Genomic DNA, 20,134 nt, shown 5'->3' with positions numbered 1-20,134 from the left:
ATCTTCTCTGTGTAACACTTTCACTCCAAATTCCCTCAATGCCATTGAAACAATAATATTTAGACCATTTGGGGCTGAGATTATTGCTTTAATAAATTGGGTTTTTATTGGTTCATTGTGGCAAATAAGCCCCCGATTGATTTTGCTCCTAATCAGCATGGAGAATGCATTCCGCTGTAATTAAATCCCGTGTAACTGGGCACTGTGTGTTCGCTTGTCTCTTAGCTTGCAGTGGCAAGAGATACAGCACATCAAACGCTATCCTCGCCCCGATAGGCACCCTGCCAGCCCGCGGAACGATGATGCTCGCCTTTAGCGTGCTTACAACGTGTATGGCTGGAGCAGCGGGCAGAGCCTGGGAGACATAGGAAACATATTAGAAGAGGAAGATGGCCAGGAATAGGGTCTTTTCTCCCGAGGAAGGTCTGACCCCCGTCTCCGAAAACGCAGCGAGAGAGGCGGGGGCCGCTGCCCCGCTGCTTTCCGGGGCTCCGGCCGGGCCGCCCGGGGCAGCCGCGTCCCCTCAGCGGCGGGAGCGCGGCCGCGCTGCCAGGCGGGCAGTTTTGAAGAGTCGATCTTCATAATACAAATCCCCCGGCTTCGCCTCCCCGCCAGCGGCGCGAGCCAGCTTTTTAATTGAATCCCGGGGATTTGGCCGCAGCCGAGAGCCCCGGTTCGGGCCCCAGCGCCGTGGGTCCCCCCTCCCGGGAGCGGGACCGTCTCTTGAGGGCTGATCTCTCGCCTCTAAACCGAGGGAAGGGGGAGCTCGGGCGGCCTGGGGAAGCCCCCCGGCCCGGGCCCCCGGGAGGCAGAGCCCGGCCTCGCTGCACCCCGGGGCTGGGGGCGCCGGGGGGGTCGGGGGCAGCTGGCGGGGCCGCGGCTGCTCCCGCCTCTCGCCCGGGCAGCGCTTTAGGGGGGGCTCAGGCCGGATCCTGCCCATTCTATACGTTAATGCTCTTTTCTCTCCGGCTGCAGGGAAGCAGGCCAGCGGATAATTACCCCTCACTGCAATCCGCAGAGCTGGCCTAATCCGAAAGCTCAAGTGCCCGTAAGTAAAACTTCAGGAAAAGTTATTGAAACTGACAAATACAGGGTGACAAATAATCAATAAAAGCCCAGTCCCACATCCTTTATTGTTTCCAGGCACTAACAGCAAGTAATGAAACCTCGGCGAAGACGGGGGAGGGAGCGGCAGGGACCGGGCGCTGGGCTGGCTCCTGGCAAACCCCCACTAAAAGAAGCCCAGGGAAGAACCCGGCAGCATAAGGGGCACGATCCCATCCGCATGAGAGAAAGGAAAATGCCACCCTCCCAGCATCCCCTCTTCCCCGAGCCCTCCCTGCCGCCCGGTGGCGGGGCCGGGACGCTCCGGATGGGCGAGCCCGAGAAGCTCCTGCCTGGCCGGGAATTTCTGCCCGACCCCACAGACAGGGACGCACCGGAGCCCGGTGCCACCCGGCTGCATCGGCCACGCACCCGCTCAAAAAATCAGGCACTGTAATCTGCGTTCTGAAATCTAAAGCATCACTGAACACCCAACGCGCTCCTTCTCATTAGCATCTCGGCCCTGGATTTTCCACGCCGCAGTTTCTAAAGTTTCAGCGAAGGACGCCCGGCAAGATAAATCCGTGCTGTCGTTTCTCTCCCTTTCTGTCTCTCCAAATTAAGTTTTGATCTATCAGTTTAAACACTGGGCAGAAAGTTGATTCACTTTCTGTTAGGATTTCGGGTTAAACCGGGGGCTCCTTCAGTGTCTTTAAGCTTTTGAGCTGTGTAAATGAACTGCACTGTCACATAATCGATGGGGAAAACTCAGCTGTCACAGATACGAAAGCAGCCTCCTGCCACAGCAATAACGTGATTTGGCATTTCAAAGTTTGGAAACGTGCTGTCTGCGCGTCCGGGGCTCGAGGAGGAAGAGGGATGGGGGAGATGCTCCGGGGCGGGTGGGGGTACAGCCCCCAGCCACGGTGGCCCCCGCCGCGGCAGCCCCAAGAGCCGGCGCCCCGCACCGCGGCACCCGCTGCCGCTCCACTGCCGCTCCCTCCCTTCCCGACACACGCTGCGAAAGTTGTTTCCCAACTTTGGCGTTAGGGGAGGGTTGACCCAGAACAAATCTCAGTGTCTCGGTGGCCTTTCCAAAGCGGCCGTGCCCCCCCGCCCCGAGCCTGCGGGACGTGCCCATCTGGAGCACGCACCGTGAGAGCAACTGTGCCGCGTACAGCCACAGCGGCCATCAGTCACTAAAAGCCACACGCTTCAGTGGACCGGGGATAAAACGAAGTCCTGGTGACGCCTGGTTAAACCACTGACCCTCTTGCGAGGGCTGGAGAAGGGGGAAGGCGGCCCCCTCCCGACAGGCGCAGCTTTGGGGGGCTTGGCAAGGGACTCTGCGGGGCGATCCCAAAAGGGGGCTCAGCGCAGCCTTTTCGGGGTGCCCCACGGGGGAACGAGGGACGGGGAGGGCCCCGGGCATAGTCCCCGACCCGACCATGCGCCTTGGCGGCATCAGGCAGCTCCTGTGGGCACAGGGCTCCTACTGAAATGGTTATTTTCGCATCGGCTTGGGTGGAAACACCAACCCCTGGGCAGGATTTGCTCTAAGCCGCAGGGTAAACACTGCCCTCGGGCCCCTACTGCACACCCCGATTTACCCGCACACATGCGCAGGAAAACAACTCACACAGCATGTTCAGATGCTTTCTGGAAGGGGAAGGCTTTAGTTTCAAATTAGGAAGCTCTCTCAGATGAACGATAAACTCTGCTTTGGTAAGACTATGGTGTTTGATCGTATCTTTGTGGTTTAGTCCTCACCAAAAAGAGCCCGGCAGGCTCAATCAAGAAAGAAGGATTTCAGATAGTTGGATTTGACATAAGGAAACTTTGCATCTGTAATATTATAAGACTCTAAAGGAGAAAAATGAAACCTCTGTAGCTGAGACAAGAAGTGTGCCTAAGTGCCGCTACATTTCAATCCCCATTCTGATATAATTTAAGTCTTCTCTGGCTTAGAGTAATATACCCTCCAACCTTGAGGCTATCCAAAAGGGGGGATTTAATGAGGCCGAGTTTATACACTTATATAATTTAGGGGTTTCGCTGTAGCAGTAAAATGACAATTGGTACATATGTAGTGCAAAAGAGCTGAAATCCCATCCAGGGACCAAGTTGGTTATTTCTGAAGGAGCTGTCATTTCCAGCAGGGGGGCACAATGAGAAGGCCAGGAGCAATGGAGCTCTGATCTCCACCAAGGAGAGATAACCACCTGATTAAAATGGGGCTCTTGTTTCCTCGTTACTCGATCGTCGTGTGAACTTACCTTATTTACAATTATAGGCAATGAGTGAGTCGCCCAAGATTGTAAGGCACCTATAGCTTTGGGTCTACTCCTCCCTTTGTTATCAAGAACATCTCTTGGACAGATTTCTGGACCACTCATAGCATGTGAGCACAGAAACGCTCTTAAGGAGGGAGGAGATGTGTACGTTCAGAGCCCTGCATGAGAGCGCAGCGCGTTCACACTCCCACACGCCCCCGCTGGGAACCGAGCGGGAGGCCGGGCCCAGCAGAACCAGCCTGTCGAAATCGGGATGTTTACAGCACGCAGGCACGTGTGAGCACCACCATAAAGTAAAGGAACTCGGCATTAGGTGAAGGACTGTTTTGTCCTGCACACCTGGTACTTGCTCATTTTCCCCGGCACGGCGGCTGAGGGAGGACACCCCCTTCTCCTCCTCGGGTCGTTCTGAAGCCCAGATGTGCACCAATGATATTACACAATGATGCACCTCCACGCTGAAATTTAACGCACTTTGTTCTCCATTTTAATATTAAATGGTGCAGTGTTTGCCAGATTATTATCCTACTATTGCTTGTGCATTTGTCTCTTATGTCTAGTGCCTGTCATTACACAAAGCGTTTTGAAGAGCTAATTTCAAAAGACAGAAAGTCTACACTTACTATAAAAGTCATTAAATTAGCATGACAAGCATAAAGTTCCTAGGTTATAATTTGGTTATAGATCTGAAATCTTCCCTGCTTTCTCTCTCCACTTGAAGGAGGAAGGCTGAAGCGAGGCACCAACTCGAAGTTAGGACAATTGAGCTGTCGATTGTTTGGTGGAGAAACAAGGACGAGAGATGCGGGTTTCAACATCACCTTTTTAGCAGAGCAGTGGGTGACAAGAAAGAGTTCTGATTTTCTCTCACGTCTCCCAGCAGCCAGAGAAAGGTGTGATCAGATGGCCTTCTACTACAACAGGTGGGAGCAAACAAAAAAAAAAAAAAAAAAAAATCTCGATGCATTTCTCGTCGATTAAAATGTTGATGGAATAGCAGGACGCGTGCCTTTTATATCCCGCTAAATGCTAAGATGGGAAGATGTGTTATAAAAGCAGCCATTGGCTGTTTCCCCTACGGCTGCATCATCCCCTACATTTTAATCGCTTCTTCGTTTCGGAAGAAAGCGGTGGAGAGGAGGGGGAGAGCTCCTTCCCCCAGCTCCGGGTGCATCTGCAGTGACGGGGGGTTGCAGGAAGCCCCGGCGGTGCCAGGACCGGCAGCGTGGGAGCGCCCGCTCTGCCCGGCCGGGCATCCTCTCCCCGACCCGTTGCATTTCGACGTGAAAATTAGAGAAGGGACTGGGCATTCAAACGCGGGGCTCACAGAAGAGGCTGTCCTAGTAGTTATTTTGTATAAAATTCTGCTGTCAACTTTTTTTTTTTCCCTTCAGTTTTTTTTTTTTTTTTTTTCCCCTTCAGGATCAACGAGGTGCGTTTCTTTGCGCTGGTTCGTTTGCTTTTAACCAGGCATGCTGCGAATTGTGGAAGCTTTCCATTTACCTTTTCTTCTTTAAGCGTTTTAATTATCATCACTGACCTGTTGGGCATACCTACAGTATCAATGTCCCTTTTACATCGCTGCCTTCCCTTTCTCTGCATGTTTCTGCTATTTAACACTTGCTACCTTTGCCATTAGAGTCCTAGAGTGACCCCCATGGGTATCTTTGAAAGAAAGACCCTCTGCATTCCAGCACTGCCTCCTTACCCAAGTAATAGCAAAGGGACCATTCAGACACATGGACCACACTGAAGCATTAATTAGGCTGATGAAATCCATAGAAATGTATGGATTCAGCATAATCGAGTTTCTTCTGCTGACTATAGTTAAGGAATACGTGAGCAGCTGGGAGAATAGAAAGTACTGTTAGGGTGAAGTCATGCATGTAATTGAGTATATTTAACATAACCATTTTAATGATCGGTGATTAAAAGTGCATCTACTTAAATTGTATACCTCTGCAATTTGTCCATATCAACTTTAGAGCACACACAAAGAAAAGGTCGTCATATAAATTTATAAACAAGATCCCTTCCTGGCTACACATGACTCGAGCTGGAATGATAACTCAGCAGCAGCGAGGGGGGAAAGGCCTTTCGCGAGAAAATAGCTACGCCAGTGCGATATTAATTAATCGCTGGTTTGGCCCCCTTTCTCTCTTGTGCAGTCGCAGTATTAGAAGTGCATAATAAGTGAGTTTTCTTTTCATCCGTAATTATTTATAACAATCAGATCACTCGGGGAAAAAAAATCCCTGGGTTTCCTTCCAGTACTAAAGGAGTATCTTTTCCCTCGCTTGACAATAGTGTGTGTGTGTGTGCATATACATATAGCCAAATAAAATATTTGGCGCTTTTTTCTTTTTCTTTCCAAATCCACAGAAACATTGCCGGAGATCAAGAAAAGAAACAATAAATTATTAAACTTCTCCTGACTCTAAACTTGTACGCGGAAAGGTTAAGTTCCAGAAACACGGACAGTGTTTGGGGGAGCCGTAGTTGATGGACACGGCCGTGTCTCCTCGCAGGAGACCCCTGAGAATGGGAAATTAGCAGTCGAAATCTGCTAGTGGGGACTGGATCCCACAAAGCCCACGCGTTGGGAAGGCTGAGTGTCTCTCTCTCGCCTATTCAATCTGCCCAGGCTGGTTGCAGCGAATAAATAGAGTCATTGTGGAGCCCATACACAAACCGACCCAACTCCCTCCCCCATCCCTTCTCGCCCTCCCCCCGTCCCTTTATGCTTAAACGCACACAAATCTGCAGCCGCTTTGCACTAAGAGGAGACCAAACTTTTCTTCCCTTTACTGTACAACGCCTGTGGGAAAGGTTTATTCACACGTATGGAATATGTACTTATGTGGGAGAGACGGGGGTTCACGCTGGGTGAGGGCAAACAGGAGCCTGCCAGGAGCGGGACCCATCCTGCCCTGGCCCCGCCGGGCGGGCGGGCGTCCCTGTCCCCGCGGAAGATAACGGTTCAAAGTAGCCAGATGCATTAAACAGCCACAAAAGGGGCCAAGAGGGATGGGGGGCGGGGGGCGGAGGGGAGATTCACTTAAGTTTCTGGTGGAAAACTTAAATGCTGCCTTCTCTCCCTCTCCCAGCATCGCTGCAAGGTGAAATCCATTTGGCCGCATCCTTCCCAAGCGGCCGCGGCCCGGCGGGGCGGGCGGCAGCCCCGCGCCCGGGGAACTTGCTCCGTGCAAGAGAATTTGCAACCTTGAAAGCATATTTTTCTTCCAGCTATGGTGGCACTTAGATGATAATGTAGGCAATGAAACTGGGAAGATTTATATCTTTTGGAAAGTAGGACGAGCCAGATGGTAATAGCGTCATTAACAAACAAACTTAGGATCTGCAAGTGAAGCTTGAAATTGGGAAAGAGATCTGGAGAACAAAAGGAGCTGCTGTTGAGGGGGGGAAAAATAAAGAGTCCCTCTTCTGCCGGCCAAATCTAAGAGCACATTCTGGAGGGGCTGTTCCTGCCCAGCACTAGATAATAAACGACGGCTTTTTCCTCCCCTGTTGTGACTGAGAAAGGACAGAGAAAACTTTTGCAATAGGCAAATGTGGCATTTATTTATGTGTAACCCTTTGTAGTCTCAAGTGTCCCAAATGGGCCTTTAATTCAAATCCCTGGTTTGATACGGAGGGATCGCTTCTCCCAAGTTTATTTTGGAGAAACAAAGCGCCGCTTGTGGAAGTTGAAGGGCCAAAAGTTCAGTAATTATTTTTTTGAATTAATAGTAACGAATAAATATTAAAGGTTAAACGTTATTTGCTGGGAGAGTGGAAACATCTGAGGGATTTATTGTGTCTTTTTTTTTCTTTAACCCCCTCAAAAACCTCTCACTCTTTGCTTCTTCTTTGCTAGAAGGCACCAAAACAGCAGGGGAGAGGGTCCCAGAGGAGGGCTGGGATGCGGGACGTTCGTAGGTGGGGAATAGGGGGCCCCCGGCCAGGCTTCTCCCCTGCATCACCCTTCGGATTTGCTCTCCAAACCCACCCCGGGAGGTTCTCGATGTCCAGAGTAAAGGCCTTCAGCACAGATTTAGCCAGCTGGAAGTCCATGAACACCGGAGATCCACCAGCTCCAGGGCTTCAGCAGGAGGGATGGGCAGTGTGTCTCCTAAATTTTAACCAGTAGGTTCCCAAGTGCCACAGAAATATTTGGAGGTTCTTTAGAAGGTCCCCGTATCTCCCTTGCAAAGTTGATGGTTATTAGATGATTAATGACTTGAAAGATGCCTGTTAACAGACCCAAGTTGAGAGACATGGATCCACGCTCTAAAGTAAAAAACTAAGGTGTTGGTTTTTTTTTTTTTTTTTTTTTTTTTGGTTTTTTTTTTTTTTTAATGTGCTGGAGATCTTTAAAAGCCCCGAGGACTTACCCTTAAGGCATTATTCAAAGAAAAAAAAAAAAAAAAACCTGAGACTGGCGGTTCGTCACAGGCAATTGTAAAGGGTTTCAAAGGACCGATCAAACGAGTTGGAGAGTAATCTACATTAAAGTCCGGATGGCAGTGTTACAACATGCACCTGCAGGGTATTTGCTATCCGTGCCCCTTACAGAGCTACAAATCACCATTAAAGAAAGCTGCTTAAGCTTCCTCCGCGCTTCTAGAAAGACTTACTCGGGCTCCTTCACTTTGATATTTATACATCTTGTTATTGATAAGTGTGGGGCTGTTCAGCGCTCCCTTCCCCCTCCCGGACTGTCCCCGGGCACTTTTGCACCAGCCCCTCCCTGCCCCCACCCCGCGCAGGGCTCCAGGCGAGTGTTCACGCGTGGGCACGGGGTTATCCCGCTCTCCCTGCGATGCGCCGGCTCCGGGAAAAGTTTCGGTTTATTTTATTTATGTAGTTCCCCCCAGGCTCTGTCACCAAGGCGACCGGGGCAGCCCAGGCAGCATCGGCACGCGGGATGTCCCGGCGGATTTTCTCACAGTTGCGGGAGGCGCAGACATGGAAATGAGCTCATTGCGGGGGAGTGGCGGCCGCCCGGGCCGCCCCCGGCCCGGCCCGGCCCGGCCCGGCCCGCTGGGTTCTGGGGCTGCGGGACTCGCTCTCCTATTGAAGGCATTTGGGAAAAGTCGCGTAGTTTCATCCCTGGCCGCGTAGAGCCCCGGAGCGGGCACAGTTAACCCTTGACACGCCGCGGGGCTGCGGCTGCCGGTCGGGAGAGCTCTGGCGACCCCCGCTCCCCCCTACGCCCCCTCTGCTCCCGCACTCTCACGGGCAGCATCCAGTGGGTTCGGTGTTCCCACCCGACAGGTGATGTCAGCGGCGAAAAGTAAAGTTGTAAGACAAACAAACAAGCCTGGAAAGCTGGGGGGGGGGGGGGGGTGGAAATAAGATTTTTCTACCCACTCGAGGCGAAAAAGCTCAAAGGTCAACAGGGATTCATCAACCGCTCCCCACGGCTGCAGACAGGGCGAGTCACTCAAGTTGGATTTCTTTTTCGGGTTATTTTAGTGATCCGGTCTGTGCTTTCGGTACTTCCCTCTAGTGGGTTCTTGCAAACGAACAAAAACCCCACCCGCCGCAGGTGTGAGGCTGCGGTGCCCCCGGCGCCTGGTGCCTGGTGCCCCGCGGAGGGCTCGGCGGGATCCCGGAGAGGATCCCCTGCACCCCCAGGCAGCACCGGGACCCGCACCGCTGGACCTGGTGGCTCCTGCCGCGGGCAGCTGAGGGAGAACATTGGCAGGGAGCTGAACGGGGCTTTGCCGAGCTGGCGGCACAGAGGATTTAGTTGGTTTGTGAAAAATCAACTAATTAAAAAACCCGTACTAAAGTAAGGGACAATATCCCGAATGCGGTGTTCCTGCCTCAGATCTCGACACCCCTGGCAGCGCTGGGCTGCGCGGCCCCTTGCTGCCCCCACCCCAATGCGGGGCTTTCTCGAGCATTGTTGGGGCCGGGGCCCGGCAGCGCTGCCAGCGCCTATCGCAAAAGTTTGCCAAATCAACTCCTCTCCTCGGAATTATCCTCGGAGGGGCGGCGGAGAGGAGGGGAGCGGGACCCGCCGCCCCGACCGGCCCATCCCAGGCAGGGCGCCTCCAGCGCAAGAGGAAAACCCGTGGGACCGGCCGGGAGCGCGGATGCGCGCTGGGGTGCGCCCCCCACAACAGAAGTCGCTCAACTTCTGCACTGGAGCCCCGGCCCCGCAGCAGGGAAAGGCTCATTGCTGCCGGCGGGATGCAGCGGCAGGGTTTGGGTCAGTAGGGCCTGACAAAGGGGGCCGAGGCAGGAGCACCCCAGGACAGAGGGTGGCACATGGCGGGGCCCGTCCCGCACCCCCCCGGCGCTGCCAGGCCCTGACACTTCTCCCGCCACACAGAGTCGAGCACATCTTGCAGTCGCCTCTGAGCTGCTGCAAAGCAAACCCCCGGCACGTTCACAGGGCTGGGGGAAGGTGGCAAAGCGCAGCGCCGAGAGCCCCAAGCCCCCCGGCTGCCCCCGCCGGCCCGACACCCCGGCCCGCAGCTGATGGGGGGCCCGGGGCGAGCGAGGGGCGAGCGCGCCTTGGGCCAAGCGCTAATTTGGTGTGTACGCTTAAGGCGGCCATCTGAGGGCTGGATAGCAACCAGGGGAAAGGGGTGTATTCGCGACTGGAAGATTTAGGTTGTTGCTAGGATGTGAGAACAAAAAATCTTCAATAAGTCGGGGAGGGGGGAGGACGGGGCAGAGGGGGAGGAAGGGGGGTTACAAGGTTTGTCACAGGGAAAAGTGCAGACATCTGCTGGAACTTCCATATCTAAGCTGTTCATTTACAGGAGCCAACTTCTGAAATCTCCACAATTAGATCTGCATTGTTCTTTCTCAACAACACTGCCTAGAAAGAAAAGGTCTTCTCTGTCGGGGCCAATCCAACGAAGCGTTTGACGTTATTAAATAATAAAGCGATTGTGATTTACATTGTTGTTCAGAAAAAGGGCCAATTATCCACTGTTATGTTGCCATAAAGATCATATTAACTCGAATTAGTAATCAAACAATATGCTAGCGTTAAAAGTATAGAGAGGACAACTCGACTGGTCTTGTTGCATCCTCACTTTTTCTTGTAAAACCAGAAGCATAAATACACTTGAAAGAGGCGCAGAAACTTTATCCTTAACGGGGAAAAAGCGAAAGAGGTACCAGTGTTTGTGATTAATGGTGCTCTGTGTTGACTGTTTTCAATTAATTCAAAGCCACCCAAATCTCATATTGATTTTTCTGTTTACAAATTAATTATTCTTTCGAATATCACGGGAAATGTTCCAAGGTACTCCGAGAACCAGAGCGATTTTTAATGTAAAATCCTGTAAGATTTAGATTTTGGGAGCTTTTTGTTTGTTTTTCATTTCGTTTTGAGTTCGGGATTTTTTTTTTTTTTTTTCAGAGTAACATTTTCTAAAGGCGTTTGAGTTCCAAGCAAAGACGAGACCTCACCACTACCCAAATGCAAACCCAGCCGCAGCCCTGCACTCCAGCAAATTTCCTCTGCCATAATCAAATAATTATTTTTATTAAAGCAGTTATTAGGTTTATAACTCATTTGCCACTTAAATTTGTGCAACCAACCAAGGCGATCTAAATAGGTTTGAGTTGCCCCTTGGGTCCGGGATGTAAGCGGTAAGAAGGAGGATTAATTATGGGTGTGTGCAGCAGGAGGACACAAAGGCTGTCCGGTGGCGCGGGGAGCAGCGGCGGGGCGCAGCCCCTTCCCCAGGCGGGGCCGGGCACCCCCGGCAAAACTCTCCTGCGATTGTTCCCGAGCTGCCCCGGGCCAAGCCTGGGGCTGGGGGAGTTACAACTTGTTGGCAGTAAAGAAGGCGCTGTCAGTTGATGATGCTCCGGCGCGTTTGAAACGTCCTGAGCAAAGTGTAAACGAGACTTATTTTTCATACAGGATTATCGATATGATATGATAAAGAGGCATCCATCTCTTGTCTCCTATGTAGACAAGGTCCATTCTTTGTGCGCAGGATAACGGGATTTGCCCCCTGGAAATGAGCTCCGAGCGCCCACCGGCACCTGACTGCTGGTTCTAATGTCATTTATTGCCAACACGTTTTGTTATCGCCCGGGGGTGGGGGTTACTCGGAGCTCAGGTAATAACCGGGTAGCTGTCAGCTTCTCCCGTTTAGCGCTACTCAGGCAAGAATGGCTTTACCAAACTGTTCCAGGAGCTGATGCTATTTGTTACCACGATTAGGGGGAAAAAAGAACATTCACAGTAACATGGGTTTCTATAAGCAAACGCCGAGCAATTTTCCTCAGCGCAATGCATCAGCAAGTATATCCAAAAGAGCTTAATCTACTTCTTGCAGGTTAGGTGCAAGAGGAATCAGCAAGGGATGCTCCGGGATGCCATGAAAATCCCGTCTCATTGGCTTGGCCGCGATAGGACGAGGCACATCAAATCGAGGAGGAGAGAGACAGAATCAATCAGTCCTCTCGGCTGAGGAGTGAGCCCTCGCTCTAGAAATAATTTCGAATAAAACTTGTGTAACCAAGTATAACCTAGCTTACTCTAAGCAGATCTTTAACAGAGTAAAAAAAAAAAAAAAAAAAAAAAAAAAAAAGTTTAAAAAGTATTAAGAAAATAAGCCAAGAAAAAAAGAAAAACAATCTGGACCGAATTAATAAGAGTGCGAAGTTTTTATCCATGTATAAGGATAATATATTAAGCCAAAAAGGAGACAGGTTATCTCTAAACAGGATTAAAAAGCGTTTGTGTATAGGATTAGACCATCTCATCCATTTAAAAACAGTGTCTCTCCTCCTCTCCACAACATTTTATTATATATTAAAAAAAAAAAAAAAAAAAAAGTTAAAAACTTTCCCCGTTAGAAGCACTTGGGAAATGCGTTTTATTAATCGAGAGCCATTTTTTTTTCTTGCAATCAAATGCAACTGATGGCCCTGAATAAGCCGCCTTGTTAGGAAACGGGCCATTTTTTAAAACCTGTGATCAAAACAGACCTGTCTTCAGAGAGAGCACAGCAGATTTAAATGTTGGTCAAAAGGAGTCACAACTGTTCATTAAAAGCAAACCCTAACTAGTGCTAATGTATAGCCATTTTGTGAGCTCAGGACTGTGGAAAGAGGCGAAAAAAAGTCTGAGAGTGTGAGCTGATGCCGTGCTGGCTGGCAGTGTGTGGTCTATTGTAGGGAATGTGCTTTTTCCACTGAACAGAGAGCCCCCCTCTTTTATTCCCCAGCTCTACTGCACCTGCACTGGATCAGGGAGCTACTGCCATTCACCACATCAACAGAGAAGACATCTCTGACAGCACTCAATTCATTACATTTCTTCCTGCTTTTCAAACCAACGCACAAAAAAAAAAAAAAAAAAAAAAAAAAAAAAAAAAAAAAGTATTGCCAATCAGTGCCTGGGGGGCAGGGAAGAAATCTTACAATACTTTATATTCGCCGCTCATTTTGGATTTCATTAGTCAGAAAACTCACTTCTCAGCCAGTTACAACTTTTCTCTTTCTTTCTTTCTTTCTTTCTTTCTTTCTTTCTTTCTTTCTTTCTTTCTTTCTTTCTTTCTTTCTTTCTTTCTTTCTTTCTTTCTTTCTTTCTTTCTTTCTTTCTTTCTTTCTTTCTTTCTTTCTTTCTTTCTTTCTTTCTTTCTTTCTTTCTTTCTTTCTTTCTTTCTTTCTTTCTTTCTTTCTTTCTTTCTTTCTTTCTTTCTTTCTTTCTTTCTTTCTTTCTTTCTTTCTCTTAATCCCTCTCTCTTTCTTTCTCTCTCTTTCTCTCTCTTCCTCTCTCTCTCTCTCTTTCCTTCTCTTTCCTCTTTTTTCTTTCCTTCCCTGCTTAGGGGGCAGCTGGAAGAGGGAGCTGGGGCCGGTGCCACCTCCCCTGCACGGCCGGGGGGAGCCCCGGGAGCGGAGATGGGCCGGTGGCGGGGCTCCCCAGGAGAGAGTTTATTCATAATTCATGGGAGCAGAGCAGCTCTCCGGAGACGGGGAGAAGGAAAGGGCCGAAGAGCCCGCAGTGTCCCGCAGCAGCTGCGGGGGGAGCGGGTGTGCGGATGGTACCGGGGGTGCCGGGCAGGGGCGGCGGGGCCGGCGGCCACTGCGGGGAGGGGACGCGCCGGCCCCCCTAACCATGGAGAAAGTTGCTATCGACAAAACTCCTCGAAAGAAACTCCGGGGAATGTGAGGGTAGCTTGGTCCCTTCAAGAACCGTTTTTCAGAAGTATTTGCAAGCGAAAGAAACCGAGCCGAGGGGTTTAGATTCAGGTATTTGATCTCGCCGGACCCAGACATCTAATTAGAGCGGCCTCAGCGATTGAAATGGTGTTAATTCTCATTGTTCCCCGCTCAGATCCCTTGGCCCTCCACCGCTGGGATGCTCTCGTTTTCAAAATTCTAAATAAAAATATTTCTATTTTAAATAAACAAACAACCAAACAAACAATTTCTGTATTTCCCCCTTTTCTGGCCCATTTTTCTCCATCGCGAGCAAAACCTAAGCAAACTCTTGGGTATTTTTTTTCGCAAACGCTGGCAAAGAATAACACCCCCTCTGTGGGATCTTAACAGAAATAAATCACAAGGAGCTCTTGCCTACCTGAAAAGTAGGAGGAAATCCGACTGTCTGGTTTCGGGTGTAAAGTGTGTATCGATAAGGAAGACACAGCCGACTCAGAAACGGGACCCAATTAATCTATGGGTTTCTTTACATCACCCCCTGTTAGGATGTGTGCTTTGGAAATATTGATTCATTGCGACAGGAAAGTCGCAGCTACTGTGTGTGCATAACATGGGGAGGACACGGAGCGAGAACCGGCAGCAACGCAGAGCCCACTCACGGGAGAGCCAGATTGCTTTTTAAGCTAAAACTAATAATTTCATAACTGATTCACATTCAATCTGGCGCCAATGACGTCACGGGGTATTAGCATACGAGGAGGGATGAAGCCAGTGTGGCTGGAGTTGATAAGGTGCCTCCTGAGGAATTCGCTGCTTGTTTTAATACATTAATTATTTCTCTGTCTTCCTCAACTTCTGCAATTTGTAAGAGCTTAAAGGAACCATCATTGCCAGCGATGCCAGAAGGACACGTTGGAGCGCTTGTCCCGTGGCACCGGAGCCCGGCAGCCGGGGGCAGCGTGGGGATGAGCCCCAGCCCCGCTCCCGGAGCCCGGCCCGGCCGCCCGCAGAGCTCTGCGGGACTTGCTTCTAATTAATCCGGCTCCGGTCCCGGGCGGCCCGCTCGGACCGGGAGCTCCCCGCAGGATGGGAGGCGGGTTTGCAGGATCGAGCCCTCAGCCTGGAACGCGTGTGAGTTGTGAGTGTTCCTGAGTGAGTGTGAACTGTTGTGCCAAGACACCCCTGCGGAGCCTTCCCGCGGGAAAGCCTCTGCAGAGGCCCGTGGCTTTTCAGCACCCGGTGGGATTCCCCCCTCCACCCCTCCCCATCCCTATCTCCTGCTGTTAATCACGATTTTCTGGGGGGAAAAAAAAGCGCCCACATTACGTCATCAGCCCTAACTGCTGCGGGGATGATGGGGTCACCGAGGACCCGGGGCGGGGGAGCCCGCGGGGGGCCGGGCCTCCCCTCCCGTTCCCTGGGGCAGCGGCCGCCTGTCCGGGAGCGGGGGCACATCCCGGCCGGGGGCAGGAGCAGCGCTGTGCCTGCCGCTGGGCTCCGGACAGAGGGACGCGCTGTGGGGAAGCGACAGGACACAGCCCAGCTCCGTTCCCCGGGGCTGACAGATCTCCCCCGGCGTCCCACTGTCCCCAGAGCTTGTAGGAACCGGCGGCATCGCCGCTTTGGCCCCATCGAGCTCCGCCGGGCCCCGCAAAAGCGGCCTGACCGTCCCCCCAGCCCCCTCGGGGACCCTGCTGAGCTGCGGCCACCTCTCTCCTCTGAAGAAGGCAACCAGGCGACCGCCTTGGGATAACGCTGGGTGATTTGAGTCTGAAACACGTTTGGAGGGAAGGAGGGAGGGAGAGGAGCTTTTACCAGAGGGTAGGGGGGACGGGTAAGGAGGGGAGCAAAACACAAACAAAACACAGAGAAATCCCAAAATAATTCAATTTAAAAGGGATAAATAAATAGAAAAAATCAACCAGAAAACCAAAACAAAAAGCCACGCCGTACAAGCTCTCGCCCACATGGCAGAGGTCCTGCGAGGCAGCACGCTGCGCCAGCGGATGAGCCAGAGACAAACTCCTGCAGAAACTTCTCCGGCCCCGCTCCGTTCCCCGGGGGCGCTCGCAGCGAGGACCCCTCGCCCACGGGCTTCCCCCGCTCCTGCCGACAGGGCTGCAGCGGCCCAGGCGAATCCTGCGGGACAGTCGGGCCCGAACCCGCACCACACTACACGGGAAAGGCCGTCCGTGCTCTCCTCAAACACTGCTGAATTGTAATGAAATATTGCTTGTTTCGGCGCGCCCCCTCCCCCTGTACGCACAGGCGCACACGGATACAAACACACGCACACACAGTCACACTCAGTCACACTCGCACACCCACTCTCACACACGGCTCAGCAGCAGCAAACCCTCTGCGAACTCCAAAGCAAAGCTCCAAAACCATCCCACGAGCTTCGGGGTTTCGCTTTGTTCCTGCTCGCCGCTCCGCCCGCCCGCACCTGCCGGCGCAGAGGCTCCGCCGAGCCCCGGAGCGGCCGCGGTGCCCGGGCAGGGCTGGCCGGGCCCCGGACCGAGCTCGCCCTCCCGCTCCGGCACAGCCAAACGCGCAGCTCCGGGAATTTCCACCCCGGGCTCCCTTTTATTTCCAGTTCGCAAGTGAACCAGCCCCCACACTCACTGTAGCGCTGTACGTCCTCGCCAAGAGAATTGATTCCTCAAAAGCAAAATAGTACCAAACTCTCGCAATTCCCCGTGCAATCGTCAGAAAAACTGGTTTTAATTACCAAAACTAAAATAGCGGCGGTGCTAACTAGCAGGCGATCAAACCGCAATCAAACTTAAATCTCTGAGCAGTTAGCTATAAACTGTCAGCAATTGAAAAGTAAACCTGGTGCACACAAAGGCTCTGTTTAATTTTCTTGTTGTAATGGCTCTAAATGAGGACCCCATCACTATGCAGTTAAGCGGTGTTGCTTGTCCCCCTGAGGCGCTGATCAGTTCTTTTTAATGTGAGAAAACTGGCAGCTCGAAGCCCGTCAATGGAGCTCCCACAACAAAAGTCCTGAAAAGCTGAATGAATTGGGTTTGTAATTACTGCTTCCCTCTCCCCCCTTGCAGCTTATCTCTTATTCATTCAACATACATTATTGTCACCTAATCGCACACTCCCAATGTTATTTTGGGGTTTTTGGCTTTTTTTTTTTTTTTTTTTTTTTTTTTTTTTTTTTTTTTTTTTTGGTATCTACTACTACGAATATGTTTGTTGTTGCAATTAAACAAAATAATCCTCCCTTCTCTCTCCCCTCCTCACCACGAAAAATGTTGAAACGACAGTGTCAGGCGAGGCTGACTGGCGTTAAAAAAGCAAAGACGAAGCTCTTCTGCCATCAGAATGTCAGCATTTTGCATATATACTCGGAAATCTCACAACCACCGAAGCAGGTTTTACATTTTAGTATTTGAGTTAGATCAGGATTTAAATGACTGAAGTGTATCTAATCACACCTATCAGTAATGGGCCTCTTTCTTTCAGCAGGACCTACATTATACACTACTTAAATTGCTGGGCTATCTCCCTCCTATTCGGAGGCAGATATCCAGCTCTGTTGCCCGTTGGGGACGAAGAGGAATTAATATTGAGAGAAAACACTCTGCTGTGGGGATCATCGTCACCCCTGATGTCCTACCCGGCACCAGTGGGCATCTCAAGGAATCAAAACGTGGTTTCGGCCAAGAAATGTCTGTCGGCAAGCGAGAGCCGCGGGCTGGAGCCGGGGCTGCGAGGCAGAGCCTCTCCCCAGATCCCCCACCGCAAGAAGCTGTCGGTTGCAGAAATAAGTACAGCTATTACAACCAAATCTACTAACAGTCTAAATAATTAATTGAACCATTGCTCTTTGACCCTTGGAAAGTCCAGTAGGGACCCGTTTGTAGTAATAATACCCCCGAATGAGCCCTTGTCAAATATTCATTTAGTGGTTAATGTGAGCGATTTCCCCCTGGGACAGTCTGTAATACCAGCTTCCCAGCTTTGGCAAGAAACCCTGCTAATCTACCTCTCCAGTTCCTCAAAATATTTTAACACCCCAGTACTTAAAAAGCCATAAAAAATCACAGGGGAAACTATAATCTTATCCTTGGGTTCACTTCGGCTCTGTAGAAGGTTAGGGAAATATTACACTGGCGCTCTTGGGCCGAGCATCACTCTGGCTATAAAAAACACAACAATTCACGAGAGGGAAACCACGGAGAGCCCCAAAGGTCTTCAATAACCAAAATAAAAACATGCCCACGAGCTCTGCTACACATTTCAGCTGCCATAAACGAAAGCCCAGGATAATGGGTTAGGTGTAAATGGCGTTATTTAATGTGTTGAATTTAAAATGAGCAGTGGACAATGGCGTTCCTCCAAGTAGCACTTTAAAAACTGTTCAGCTGTACATGTAAAATGCTCTGGGTTATCCTCCCTAAACGGATAAATGGGTGGATGGATGGATGGATGGATGGATGGATGGATGGATGGATGGATGGATGGATGGATGGATGTAAGGAATCTGTCCAAAGGATATCAGGTTTCAACCACATATATTCCAAATCGTACTCCGAAATCTAAGCTTAAACAAATTGCCCATATAAAAAGTTGCTGAATTCACTAAGCCTGAATATGTGGCTTAGTGCCTTTTGTTTAGGGGTATTAGCTCGCCTTCTCTATGCGAATTGTAAAAGGACCAACATTTCCAAATACCCCCCTCGAATATTTTAGTTAGCACTTCAAAAAGGGGCCAGGTTTTATTGCTGTTAATTGGCTAAGATTTGCTTTTAAAAATGGAATCGTGATATCGATTGGGCTTTTATTCCTGGTTTTCTTTTCTCAGCGAGGCGAGCGGGAGCGGGGATGTGGGCTCGTTACCACGTGAATAATCCCCAAATGCATTGCAAACGCTCACAGCTCTGAAAAAGAATGTTTTACTCGTTGCATTAGAGTAAAAGACACAGAAAAGGTTGAGAGTCTGTAAAAATTGTTGTCCTGATCAAGTATCGCGACGGTGCAGAAATAAAAGGGACAAAGGGAACTAAACTACAAAACCAGGCAGTGAGCAAATCTCCACGTCTCCTAGTCTGGCAATGTTAGTTTTCATCTGGACACCAGGCTTCAAGGATGGAGGCCAGAACTGAGACTAGGAAAAAGCAATACCAAATAAAAGCCACAACCAGCCAGGTAACTGTGTGTGTGTATGTGTGCGCTCGCTTGTGTGCATTTTACCCGGCCTTCTTCCTTCCCGACCGAAAGCGAAATCCAGTTGCTGACAAGAAATACTGAAGAGAAAATCTCAGCAACGCTTGGCCCATGCCTGAGTACCCACTTTGTGCCTTGCCTAAACCAAACATCACATGCTTTCCTTGCCACGTACCACATACCCTTAGCAGAAGACACAACCAGTTCGCAATCACGGTACTTCAAATTTCGTAGCTTTTCCTTTTTAATCAGTATTATTATTAATATTATTTACATCTCCCTCTCGCGCGTTTCCTGAGGGAAACCGCAGCCGCGTTAGCAGCAGCACAGAAGCTCTGGGGCCGCCGCAGGGACTGCCCGGCTCCGCTGCCATCGCCCCTGCCCCGGCCGGGCCGCGGGGCCTGGCGCGCAGCGGCGCGGAGCGGCGCGGAGCCCCGTCCTCGCCAACTGCGGCTGCGACTGTACAAAGTAAAACTCTACCTGGCACGGACGGTGGATCTCTCCTTCTATATGGCGGGCGCCACCGCTTCTCTTTGGGGCTGTGACCGGCTGCAGAGAGTGTCCGAAACGGGGCTACACCGCGCTGGCAATTTAAGAAATAGGATTCAAGAAACAGCTGTGATAAAATATGAAACTCTCTGGCATTCCACTGTTTTTGTTTGTTTGTTCAGGTTTTGTTCTTTCTTACCTCTGCCCGGCCATCCCTACCCCCGCCCCCACCTCTCACCTCCTCCTGCGCGGCCCAGGAGCCAGGAGAGGAAAGTTTTGGAAGTGGCGAACAAAGGGAGCGGGGAGGGCTGAGCCCGGCCAGGCCGGGCGCGCTGGGTTCCCGGCCGTGGGAAGCCGGCTCCCATCCCGCCTGCCCAGCGGAAGGAGGCACGCTCGGAAAAGAGAGAAGTGCATTATCCGCCTCTGGAAGCCGGGAGGCCGCGGCAGTGCCCGCCGGCCCCGCCAGCCCCGGCTCGGCCCCTCCGGGGGCAACAAGTGGCCAAAGGCAGCGGCGACAGAACCCCCCGGACCCCGACGCACCCCGCGTCCTCGGGAGGGAACCGGGAACCAGCCTCTCACTCCGCATTCCCGTCCCCCCGAAGGAGGCACAGGCAGTTACTCCATTAAATCTATCGTGCTTTCTGTCTCTATATACACACCTATAAAAATATTCATGCATTATATATATATTTATATATATATAGTTATATATTACTGCATTATTTATCGTATTCGGTTGGCTACGATGATACCTTCTACTGCATGAATTATTTAAAAAACATCTTGCGTTATAAAAATAAATCCAAGACTCAAGCGGAGCTTCAGTGTCCATATGTCAAAAATTTATTTATCTCAAACTGTGCATAATGGAGTAAAAACTTAGCTTGAATATGTACCTGTTATAAGGATGGTATTAGTTCAAATATATACATGGACTGTCGGCAGACTGATTTCAAATAATACAGAGCCGA

General features: G+C 50.9%; 1 protein-coding gene and 1 long non-coding RNA gene across 3 annotated transcripts in view; both read right to left on the bottom strand.

The window, feature by feature from the left end:
* Window positions 1–20,134, bottom strand: part of LOC306806303 — a 256,396-nt gene that overhangs the window by 4,536 nt on the left and 231,726 nt on the right. The window lies entirely within an intron of this gene.
* SOX2 (SRY-box transcription factor 2) overlaps window positions 19,984–20,134 on the bottom strand; it is a 2,823-nt gene continuing 2,672 nt past the window's right edge. The window contains exon 1 of the mRNA XM_079314896.1: window positions 19,984–20,134. This exon is cut by the window's right edge and continues 2,672 nt beyond it. The gene's annotated coding sequence lies outside the window, so the exon portion shown is untranslated.

This window comes from Erithacus rubecula (assembly GCF_903797595.1).
Source record: "Erithacus rubecula genome assembly, chromosome: 11".
In the NCBI taxonomy this organism is placed as follows: domain Eukaryota; kingdom Metazoa; phylum Chordata; class Aves; order Passeriformes; family Muscicapidae; genus Erithacus; species Erithacus rubecula.
The sequence above is the reverse complement of the archived record's forward strand: the minus strand, read 5'-3'. Positions and strand labels throughout refer to the sequence as shown.